The sequence below is a fragment of the Pavona decussata genome, unplaced genomic scaffold, assembly GCF_977016875.1.
Source record: "Pavona decussata unplaced genomic scaffold, jaPavDecu1.1 SCAFFOLD_58, whole genome shotgun sequence".
Classification (NCBI taxonomy): Eukaryota; Metazoa; Cnidaria; class Anthozoa; order Scleractinia; family Agariciidae; genus Pavona; species Pavona decussata.
In genome coordinates, this window is record NW_028145480.1 from 3,662,501 (window position 1) to 3,673,566 (window position 11,066).

Consider the following 11,066-nt stretch of genomic DNA (forward strand, 5'->3'; position numbering starts at 1 on the left):
AACGTTTAACTAAACGGGCCTTAAGACAAACGATAAATGGAACAGGACTTCAATCTGGGGTGTTCACACTTAACTACTCTTTAACCAATCAGGCATGCATACACAACAAGTGTATGACATTTTCCGAAAAAATACCGGTTCTTATCCGAATTTGTTGTATCGGACAATAAGTACCAAATTTGGAAATTATCGTAGCAATGTGTCGTTTTACGTAAAGGCTTCGGTAACGTTACGAACATCGTGGGCTCAGTTAGTTATTGCTTCAGGCACTCGATATGATCTCTCGTCTGGTATGGAAATGGGAATAAAGGTCCACAAGAGGGAAGAAGGATACAGATAATAGATTTCTCACTTTCAAATTTCGAAACCACACGACCAAGCGAAGGTATACAAGGGTTAGATGAATTCATTCTTAATTTAAAAACACGAGGGAAACTAGCGTGTTCATGGTACCTTCGTAGGCAATAGCAAACGGTGTATTCCAAAAACAGGTACGATTAACGGATTATTTGTACATTTATGCCCTTTCGATCTTTAGTATAATTTTTACGCACGCGGTGAAACCTGGTAGATAATAGATATTCTAACGTGTTCTCGTATATATATAACTCAGTAGAGACGGTAATTTCTCCCACATATTATGATACAGCATGTTAAGTAGCAATTCACTGATATGATAATGCAACGTGCGACTTTCAGTGAAAGCATTCAGACGAAGCAGTGCAATTTTATAGCTGGCGGTTAATAGCAACAATTCTACAATTTTAAAAGTAGTTTCTTCTGCTTGCCAGCAAAATCATAGCCAAAAACCAGGACTAGCCACGGTAGCGGCGGTTACAACGGTTCATTGTTCTTGCCGGTACTGTGATGAATTTACCGCCAGTTTCGAGTCAATGTTATTAATTCATTACTATATAGCAACTGCAATACAGGTCAACGAAGAACCTGAGGTTTAGATATAATTCGAAGATAAGGTACAAACCTCCAGAGAGGTTAATTATCTAGAAGCTCAAAAGTCGTAAAGTGGGGGAATAGAGATTTCACTACCTTGATGCGGAAATCAAAAAATAAAAATCTCTAAAGAGGGCATGCCTGAACATGTTCCGAAAAGGGAGTTTCCCACAGTGACTTGATTGGATAGAACTATCGACGTAAAGCTTCTCTCGGTGGCCAATGACGAGCGAGTCGTTTTGAGGGCGCAAACGTTCAAAAAAAAATTTATTGAAGGAGACTAGAATTTAGCTGTTCTTCTCTCACGAATCTCGCACTGAAAGGCTTCATGGACAGTAAATGATATACCCGGGTGATATACCAACAATACCTCAAGACAAACATTTTTTTTTTCAAATATTGTCCCTCATTGACGCCAAATGTCTAATCTACACTCATAAGCGTAAAACAAAGAGAACTTTGTTTAACGCGCTAGCAACTGCGACGTCTATAGATAATTGGCGGTGCAGGGCAGGTTGTTTTACATTTGCTTAGCAGTTCGCGACTAATTTGGCATAAATGCCACCACCAAAGTGCAAATAAAGCTCTTGGAAAGTATTAGACATTACGGTAGCTGTCATAAACTGGATCAACTTTTGTGATTACAGCAAGCAAGCAAAAACTCCTACCAAAGGATGGGTATACTAACTGCTACATTTGTGAGGCGGCTGTACTTATAACGAGTGCACAATGAATCTTATGTGCATATTGGTGATCGCGTGACAAGGGATCATGACTGAAGTCGCTATCAAAAATTTCAAAAATGTAAACATGAATAGGCTCTTTATTAACTGCTGCTGTTACTTTGGAACTTCCGACGTGGTTTGCACCCTAACCACAGTTCCGTCTTCAGCCTTTAGCAATGCACTACATGTGCACATGTATCACACAATGTATCACACTCCTAGCAACTTAATAGATACAAGATCATATAGGTTAGATTTCAAACCACTGGAACAAAGAACATCCAGTGCAAATATCTGCTAGCCAGAGGAAATAATTTCAGCTACGGAAATCGCAGCATCCTCGATCCTCGCTCTTGTGTTCAGCCAAATCTTACTGACCAAGATCAAACGAGGGAGACCAAGTAGAAAACGTACGAATTTTTATGGTCGGTGGGGCCACATGTTCATTTTGCCAAAAAAGCTACCACTAACGTAATTCTTGTACTAATTACAATTATAAAGAGGGAAATGATAGATAAAAGACCATATAAGCATAGCATTAAAGAAACAGTGGACGTTTTTTGTAGAGCGCGTATGGCTTGCAAAACCTTCTGAAGGAAGGGGTCGTATGGCTGACAGCCAGAGTAATTAAATTAAACTTTTACTGAGACGGAGGTGCATTGAACACTCAGGGCCTGCTTGCCTACTTTGTAATGGTAGAATCACAACATTTGGTACATCAGAACTTTCAAATGTTGTGAAGAAGCTGAGCAAACTCGTACTACTCTTTGAAGGTTCGTACCGAGACATTTCGACAATTAAGCCAGCCGTGTAAAACCACTGAACGAAAACCTATCAGAATATTAAGACAATCAACTCTCGCCTTGCGGACGCCTCGCTATTACGGACACCCCGATAATACGGACAGCAGTTAAATCCCTGGCAAAAATAAATTACAGACATATGACTGAAATAAATTCCCAATATTACGGACTTTCGCTATTAAGGACACTAACTCGCGGTCCCGAGGGTGTCCGCAATAAAGGGAGTTGACTGTACGTCGAACACAGTAGAATACATTAACAGTATAGCTCTCCCTAGGTGTTCCTGTTTCATTTATTTGTTAAAGTTGTTTTAGAATGCATGGAACGTTTAAACGACCCAAGATCATGATCATGATGATTGTCGATTATAATTCCGTACACCGATTGGAACTGATAAGAAAATGAAAGTACTCCATGCACAAACACGTTTAGCCATTACGTACCTTTGGAGAAGCGGAAAGCGAGATCTGCTCTGCATAACACAAATTAAAACCCTTCACACCTTCTAACAACACCAAGCATATATACATACTTAAATTATAGGGTTAGGCCGTTTAGTGTCACGGCATCAAAAAGATGAGCCTCAAATCTTCATTCTACCTTAACTTCGCTAACTATGTACTCCTAAACTATTAACTGTGGAAAATATCAAGTACAAAGCACCATAGACTCGACCACAGGTTGTCAAACTTAAAATGACAGTGTACAGTCAACTCTCGCCTTGCGGACACCTCGCTATTACGGACACCCCGATAATACGGACAGCAGTTAAATCCCTGGCAAAAATAAATTACAGACATATGACTGAAATAAATTCCCACTATTACGGACTCTCGCTATTAAGGACACTAACTCGCGGTCCCGAGGGTGTCCGCAATAAAGAGAGTTGACTGTATATTAAAACCACAGACTCACAATCCGTGCAATGACCTTGATAACGATATCACGGAAAATCAACTTACCATTCCAACTCATTTGCTCTTTAATTGACATCATGTACTTTGCTGAATATTAGGATGTAGCCATTTGGACATCCCAGTGAAGTGTTGAACAGATTTCTATGATGTTCTCCTACTGCTTGGTTTTAGTATTCAGTTATTTCGAAACTGTCACGTGACCAAAACAGATAACTTCGCGGTGACGTATCATGTTAGGAAGTGCAAGCTCAGTTCTTCAATTGGGGTGTCACGCGAGACATATATTTGGGGGACATGTATTTGGGGCGCGAGCTGCGAGTAAAACGAACCACAGGAGGATCTCTTCACTCGCCGCTCGCGCCCTCGATTGAGATCCCAGATTGGACAGTTGGTGTGGGTGTATGCACATGCACAAGGTGTGCAGGTTATGCAGGTGTTTTCCACCAATCAGAATTAAGCTAAAAATGTCTCGTGGTAGGACGCCATAATTAGGGATATTAAAGAGGTGAAAAGTTTGACTCGGTTACATCGAGTGACTTGTGCACTGACAAAGCAAACACAAGCTTAACCATATGCATGGCCACACAGGGAAAGCACAATCCGTTCAATCGATTTGGCTGAAGTTCAGGCTCCAAGATGCAAGCTAATGCAGAGACACACCTTCTTTGCGCTTTTCTCAATGCAACTAATGCGGATTACGTGACACGCACACAAATATATGTCACTGAATCTTCAATTACTTGCCACAACGATCATGTTGATTTTCCTGTTCCTGGTGTTTGCGATTATAATCATATTTCTCGTTTGCCTAGCCTCAATTCCGCTTTCTACATTCCCAATTAAGCGCGTGAAAACATCGATATCGATAAACTACAGGGCTCCTGTTGGATTTCCGTCGACTAGAATTTATATAACCAAAATAACATAAGGTTAGATATAGGTTCACTATCACGATGCATGCGAATCACAATATATAAAGAACCTAGGCTATACTGGTTATAAAACAGCTTCACTCATTACTTCGTTGGATGATGAACCGGCCGACTGATCACACACACAAAAAAAGTCAGTTAAACATGATAATGTTTGAAGTAGGCTCAGTACACGTGTTGTGTTGTCTATCAGATAGTTTAAGGGTAGAACATATGCAGTAACAAGTCAATCCGCTTCAGAATGGACATGCATGTTAAAAGTTCTTACCTCTCAAAAATGGCAAATGTTAGTCGACAGTTCGTAATTTGGAACGAAACTCGACCTTGAAGTTTCCTGAGAACTAATACATCACAAAAGGACTATAAAAGCTGTGCAGTTGAGATGTAACAAGAACAAACATCATTCTTCTTCTACATGTGCTTCAAATGTCGTCCTCCCGGTCGTGAGTGCCCTTTCAGTATATGCACGGCGATTGCGCATGTCACTGAAGACTAACAGTTGACCCTTGCGTAGTAGGCACGTGATAGAGACAAAAATTTAGGGGGAGTGTGTGTTTTCCAACAGCTATTTAACAATCCTGGATATATGGGCATCACTGAAATTAAAAGTCATGGCAAACAGGAATATAACAAAGCATGCAATTATCAATGCTGACGTCAGCATTTTCCCTTGTCACTATAATCTGCTATCAAAGTTTTATTTTATTTTATTTTTATCCATTATCTTTGCTTTAAGGACAGACACATAGACAACGTGCGTCAATACGAGGTGTGCAGTGACCCGTGGGCGTTCACGTGCACAGGATCCAAAGTCCAAAATCGGCCTGAAGTTTTGCAAACTTTTTTACAGTGGAAAACGCAAAAATTACATACGCAAGTTATCTTCATGATAGCTATTGTGAAATAATGTAATACAATATGGTTCAAATAAAATCTGTTTGGTCGTCAAAAACAGGAGATACATTCACAAATAATACTTAAGTAAAAAGTTTGACCGCGGGTATTTAGCCCATGAGGTTACAACGTGTTTGCTTGTCCAGAGCTGCTTTTGTTTCATATTGTATGTCAATCATGCCGTATTACATTTTTTTACAATATCACATGCGTATGTAATCAGTGTTAATTCCACTTTACCTGAAGAAGGCTGGTATTGGGCCAATCAAAATATTGTACACTACTAAACGACAGTTTAACTCTACGTTCTGTCGGCTTTGCTCCTTTTCTCTAAAAGAAAACATCAAATAAAAACGCTTTCTAATATAAATATCTCTAATGTAAATATCTTTGGAATGACCCTCCATCGGTTTCCTACTGAAAGAATTTGTGAGGACAATTGTGAGGCACAATTTATTTATTTATATAAAGAAAATTAGCTGCCATTTTGCCGACATGCATATCATTATTGTTTGATCACGTGAAATGTCACGTGATTAAACTCGTCAACAAGGCAAAGGAACACATCAAGTTTTGTAATCAGGGGAAGTTTCATCCTGTTTTAGGCACTCAAATCGAAAATATTATGGATGATTCATATTTTCCTAACACCCTTCAAACCCAGACTAATCTAACCAATTAACAGCAACTGATTAATAGGACAAATCACTGAGAAACAAATATATTTAGTTATTGTTTTGGATCAGACTTTTCAAATGGAAAGCTTACTTTTTTCCAAAATCTTTCCTTAAATGTCCTTTGACGGTTTTTTGCTAATTTTAAGGGAAAACAAGACGCCTATGGGTGTTTACGCGGAATGAGTCGGTGTATGTTTAGCACTAAGTGCAGGTGGAAACGCATCCTTCCGTCGCGATTGAGCTAATGGAATGGTTTGAATCACAAAGATAGCGTGATGTTGTTTCGGTATCATTGCGCTTCGCTACTTATCGTCATACCGGAAATTGACTTACGATAACGTAATGACCACACACAGACAAGAGTGACTGACGTTTTCCATTCTGGTGATGAAATGTCAATAACTCGTCCTCGTTTCATCATCAAAAAACAAAAAAAAAACAAAAAAACAAAAAGAAAACAGACAAAAAGCATTCCTAAATGAAAACTTTTAGTAAAATTGACAATCAAATCTTTATTTTATTTTTATATGAAGTGGATTTCCAGCAACGTTCAAGCATCAGTTCGATAAAGTCTGCAGCGCAGGTAATGTTTTAGCTTGACCTTTTTCTCTCCGCATCGTTAAAGCACAATCTGGTCAGTCAAAACCTAAATTTTTGGCCGTGAACTGTCCAATTTCCACCATTTAAACTGTTGAGTACTTTTCAGAACTTATCCTTTCGATTTACCGCTTCAAAAGGGCTGATTTTTTTTTCTGAAATGGCATATTTGAGTCCAAAACTTGTAAGCATGGCCTCTGATTTCATGGCTATGCGACGTCATACTGGTAGAAAGACTCCGTCCCCTCCCTCTTGACATACACGCAGATAATGGATTCTGATTGGAGCGTTCTTGTTGAAGACAATTTCAACAGTAGAGGACAAAAATATCCCTTCTAGCAAAGGGTATATTTTTCCGTTCTCTGAACAAAGTGTAGGAGTAATTTTTCATTACTCACCTTGGTTTGCGGCCCGACGTGAGAAAGCACGCTCTGCAATCCTGTGCTCTTGTGAACTTAGTTAACCAGAATATGGTCATGAAAAATTATTGTGATTCGATGCATTTTTTTCTTCCTTTTCACTGGCCGAGAGCAAACCACGTGACCTACAAATAACTGCCTACAAATACTGGTGTGCTCACGCGCAATACTGTCCAACTGTGTTTTGCTGCAAATAATATTCTGCTCATGCGAATAGGCCATTTTACAGTTGTGTGCTTAGTGGCTTGGCCTTGGATTGGAAGCGAGGCTGGGGGTGACCTTGTTTTGATACAAACCTCGCTGCTTTTTATATGTAGATCATGCTGTTCTCGCTGTTCTCATGGTAACTAGTTTGCATTTACAAATGAAAAACATTGAGATTTGTATCAAAACAAGGTCAGCCCCAGCCTCGCTTTCAATCCAAGGCCAGGTCACTAAACACACAACTGTAAAATGGGCTATTGTAGCTTGCGCCGTAGAGGGACTATAACCCCCGGTTATATACCGATCTTCTCGCCACTGACAAATCATGATATTTTGCTCAACCTCGTCCAATAATTAGAAAGTTTAAGCAACGACGGCAACGGCAACGGCAACGAAAACGTCACCCCAAAATAGATCTTTATTTCATTTGTGCTACTTCGCGATTATTTCAACTCGCTAAACTTTTACAAAAATGGCGAACTATCCAGGAACCAAGTTGTTAGGAGTGGCGTACAAGTTAAGAAGGAAATGAAAAATTCACCGTTGTGCGTTCACGTTCTCCACAAAACCTTAAATGTGGTCATTTCACATTGTTGTTTTGCAGGGGATGGCAATGAAATGTACCAAAATGTAAAACGCACGTGCAGAGCGGTTGTTTTTTGCTCAGTTAAACCCATTGTTTTGCGCCGTCGTCGTTGTTTAAGCTCCCTATTGTTAAATATTCTAAGATATTTAATTGAACGTCAATAAAAAATTCAAATGACAAAAACGTTTACTATTTATTGCCTTGTTTTGGGGGTGTAAATTATTTCGGATTATACTCAATTGCAGGTGTGCCGTAGTCTAGAAATTTGTTTGACAGTTTTTGACTTGGCTCAGTCAACGTGATGGTCTTGGTTATTGTGTAAATCAAATAGATTTCATTTTGGCGTTGGTCTGTACTCTGATAACGCACAGAGGACGTCAAAATGTGGTAAGAACAGCAGTCTACTCACCTTCGGATCGTAGTGTACTTTTTTGTTCTCACCACATATTAACGTCATTGTACGTTGCGCGGCGCACAAAATGGAATCTTTTTGTTAGCTCTATAATGCCGACACTTTGTGACGCTTACCTTGGAGGGTACTTACTGCTGACCAAATGCCGATAAATTAGACACGAAGACACTTCAAGACGCTTACGTGAATTCGTGGCCAGACTAGGATAACCGCTGAATGATGATGCTCCTTAGGAGGTTGGATCCCCAGATCCCTAATTAACTGCAATTTTTCTCGCGCAAGGTTGCAACCTCAATGGAAATCGCTCGTATAAACCAGCTGCACCTTCAGCGTACGTTTTCTGAGGAACCTATAAGTTTGCATTAATTTTCAAACATGTTCAAAACCACTGCGATATCGCGGCAACAAGTGACGCTGCTTCTAGTTTTACACAGGCTCTTTCACAGCTGATATCAAATCAGAATAATATGAACACGCAGATGGGGCTTCTTGATTGTTACAATGGTCGCTTGTTGGTACCAGAAAGTCTGCATCATAAAGAATATAAAAGTCATTAGGAATTTGCCAGTCAATTTCCCAAGTAGTTTTCTTTTAAATCTGTTAATAAAATAAAATAAAATAAAACAGATAACCAACAAATAATCAATTTAAATATTTAGTCCCTAAAAACTCATTAAAACCGATAATTATTTAAAATATTAGTCCCTAAAAATCTGATTTAAACCATAATAGTATAACATGGTGGCCCTTGTGATATAACATGAACATAATTGCCCACTTCCCCTCCCTACTATTACACAATTGATATCAAATCAGAAAAATTTGAATACACAGACAAAAAGCCAGGACCAGCTTTTTCATAGTGCAAGTGGGGCTTCTATCTCAATACAGTGTTGTTCAGTGGACCAAATAATCGTTTGCACTTCGGGTTTGTTCAGTTTTTGCTCCATTGGTCTGATGCACAAGCAAGACAGAAGAGCAAGAAAAGAAGCTAAGTACAAGAAGTGGCTACATAATTAGACAGCTGATGCTAAACATGATTACAATGACAAGCAATGGATAAATGGACAATGGATTTTTAAACGCGTACGTAGAAGCCGTGTTACCATTAATTGTGAATATATAAATTCAATTTCATTTATTCCTACTTTCTGCCTGCCCTAAATATGGTCCTCGCCCCCGTAAAACCCTCTTCCCTCTTCTCCTACTTGTCGCAAGAAATAAAAAATAAAAACACTCCTTCTATAGTTGTTCTTACAACTGAGGTCAACTGTCACTGAACTGATGTGTGTTTATTGAACTGATGCTGTGGTTATTGAACTTTTGATTTTTCATTGACCCCGAAACCCCAACCCCCGCCCCCTCCCCTTTCTCTTTTCCTACATGTCTCAATAAAATAAAAAAAACACTTCACCTGTAGCTATTCTTACAATTAAGGTGTACTGTCACTGAACTGATGTGTGGTTTTTGAACTATTGTGTGGTTATTGAACTCCATAAAAAAAAACGAGACTTGAACGCAGCAAAAGTAGCACTAAAAAGCTAGTGCGACAAAAGTTGAACAAAAATCGTGGGTGAAAATGGGGTCTTTGCTTAGCATACTTTTGATCCATTATTTGCGCGCACTTTAAAAACATGGCGGGTTTCCTTCGTGCCAAATTAATAAATAGTTATTTTCTTTAAAACGAGCACGGTAACCTACCTGACGCGCCGCTTCTAAAAATACTGGTACCCATTTCCTATCTTTTCTCGTGCCGGTCATCCACCCTAGAGCACCAGATGAAAATTGGCCACTTCGAGTCTCGGTCGGGGTGAAGAAAAAAACTTGAGAAAGCTAAGCACTCTTAAGGCTCCAAACAATTGTAAAATAATAATAATAATAATAATAATAATAATAATAATAATAATAATAATAATAATAATAATAATAATAATAATAATAATAATAATAATAATAATAATAAGCAATCAATAAGTCATGACCAAAGAGATGAGTTATCCATGGATTAGTAATCGAGAGAAGAAGAGCGAGGAGAAACCCATGAAGTATGGTCCCTTGAGGTGGGAACTGAAGGAGCAATATAAAGGATATGAGGTGCACCAGTATAACATTATCATGGATGTGCTAGGCGGCTGGTCGAAAGAGACAGAGATTAGTGTGCGATCACTGGTTGGGCGGAAGACTACTCAAGTCCTAGAGAAAATGCAGAAGGCGGTTTTATCGGCGACGCTGAAAATTGCAAGAACTTTCAAAGTAGTAACATGATAATGTTTTATTATACCAAGATTGATAGACCAGCCATGAATAGACCAGCTATTATATAGACTGTGACTTTTATGTTTTTATATATTCTATATTTTTAGACTATGACTTTTACATATTTTTATATATTTTATATTTTTTATATATGTATATATATTTTATTGATTTATTCACGTGCTATTTTAAGTTCCGCTTGGCTCACAGGTTACGCTACGCGCCCTGTGGTGCTTTCTTATACTGTGCAAACAGATAGTTTTACGGCGCATAATAATAATAATAATAATAATAATAATAATAATAATAATAATAATAATAATAATAATATGTTTAAAATTGCTATAACATAAAACAGCTAAACAAGAGGGTTTTCACAGTGAAAATTTCGGGTAACCTTGACTCGGTGACGTTTGGAGGTACTAGTGGATTAAATTTGGGAAATCCTCAGGAAATTACCAATTCTCTGTTGATCCTCCTTGGGTGTGAAAAGGGAAAAACATTCGAGGGTTTATCAATAAATAAGAGGTTTTTTTCCTTCAGTTAAGGACCGTGCCTTCTTTAGCTACTGCGCATCACGGGATGATCCGAGAGAATCGGGTTTCTATTGGTGGTGCCCGCTTAAAGACCTTAAAGCGGGAAAACCAGATCTTGGCAAGGGTTATTTGGATTCGAAAAGAAAATTAGGGGTAA

The 11,066-nt window shown here is 38.7% G+C and overlaps 1 long non-coding RNA gene across 8 annotated transcripts in view; it reads right to left on the minus strand.

Moving 5' to 3' along the window:
- The window catches only part of LOC146479723 (uncharacterized), a 199,417-nt gene that overhangs the window by 145,583 nt on the left and 42,768 nt on the right, over positions 1-11,066 (minus strand). For 2 of the 8 annotated variants that reach the window (XR_014864885.1, XR_014864892.1), the window contains exon 1: positions 3,442-5,030. The exons of 3 other annotated variants lie outside the window; for them this stretch is intronic. This is a non-coding gene — a long non-coding RNA (uncharacterized LOC146479723). Of the gene's footprint in view, positions 1-3,441; positions 5,032-11,066 lie in introns of those variants that run through there. 3 more of the 8 variants (XR_014864891.1, XR_014864886.1, XR_014864890.1) reach the window with 3 other exon arrangements.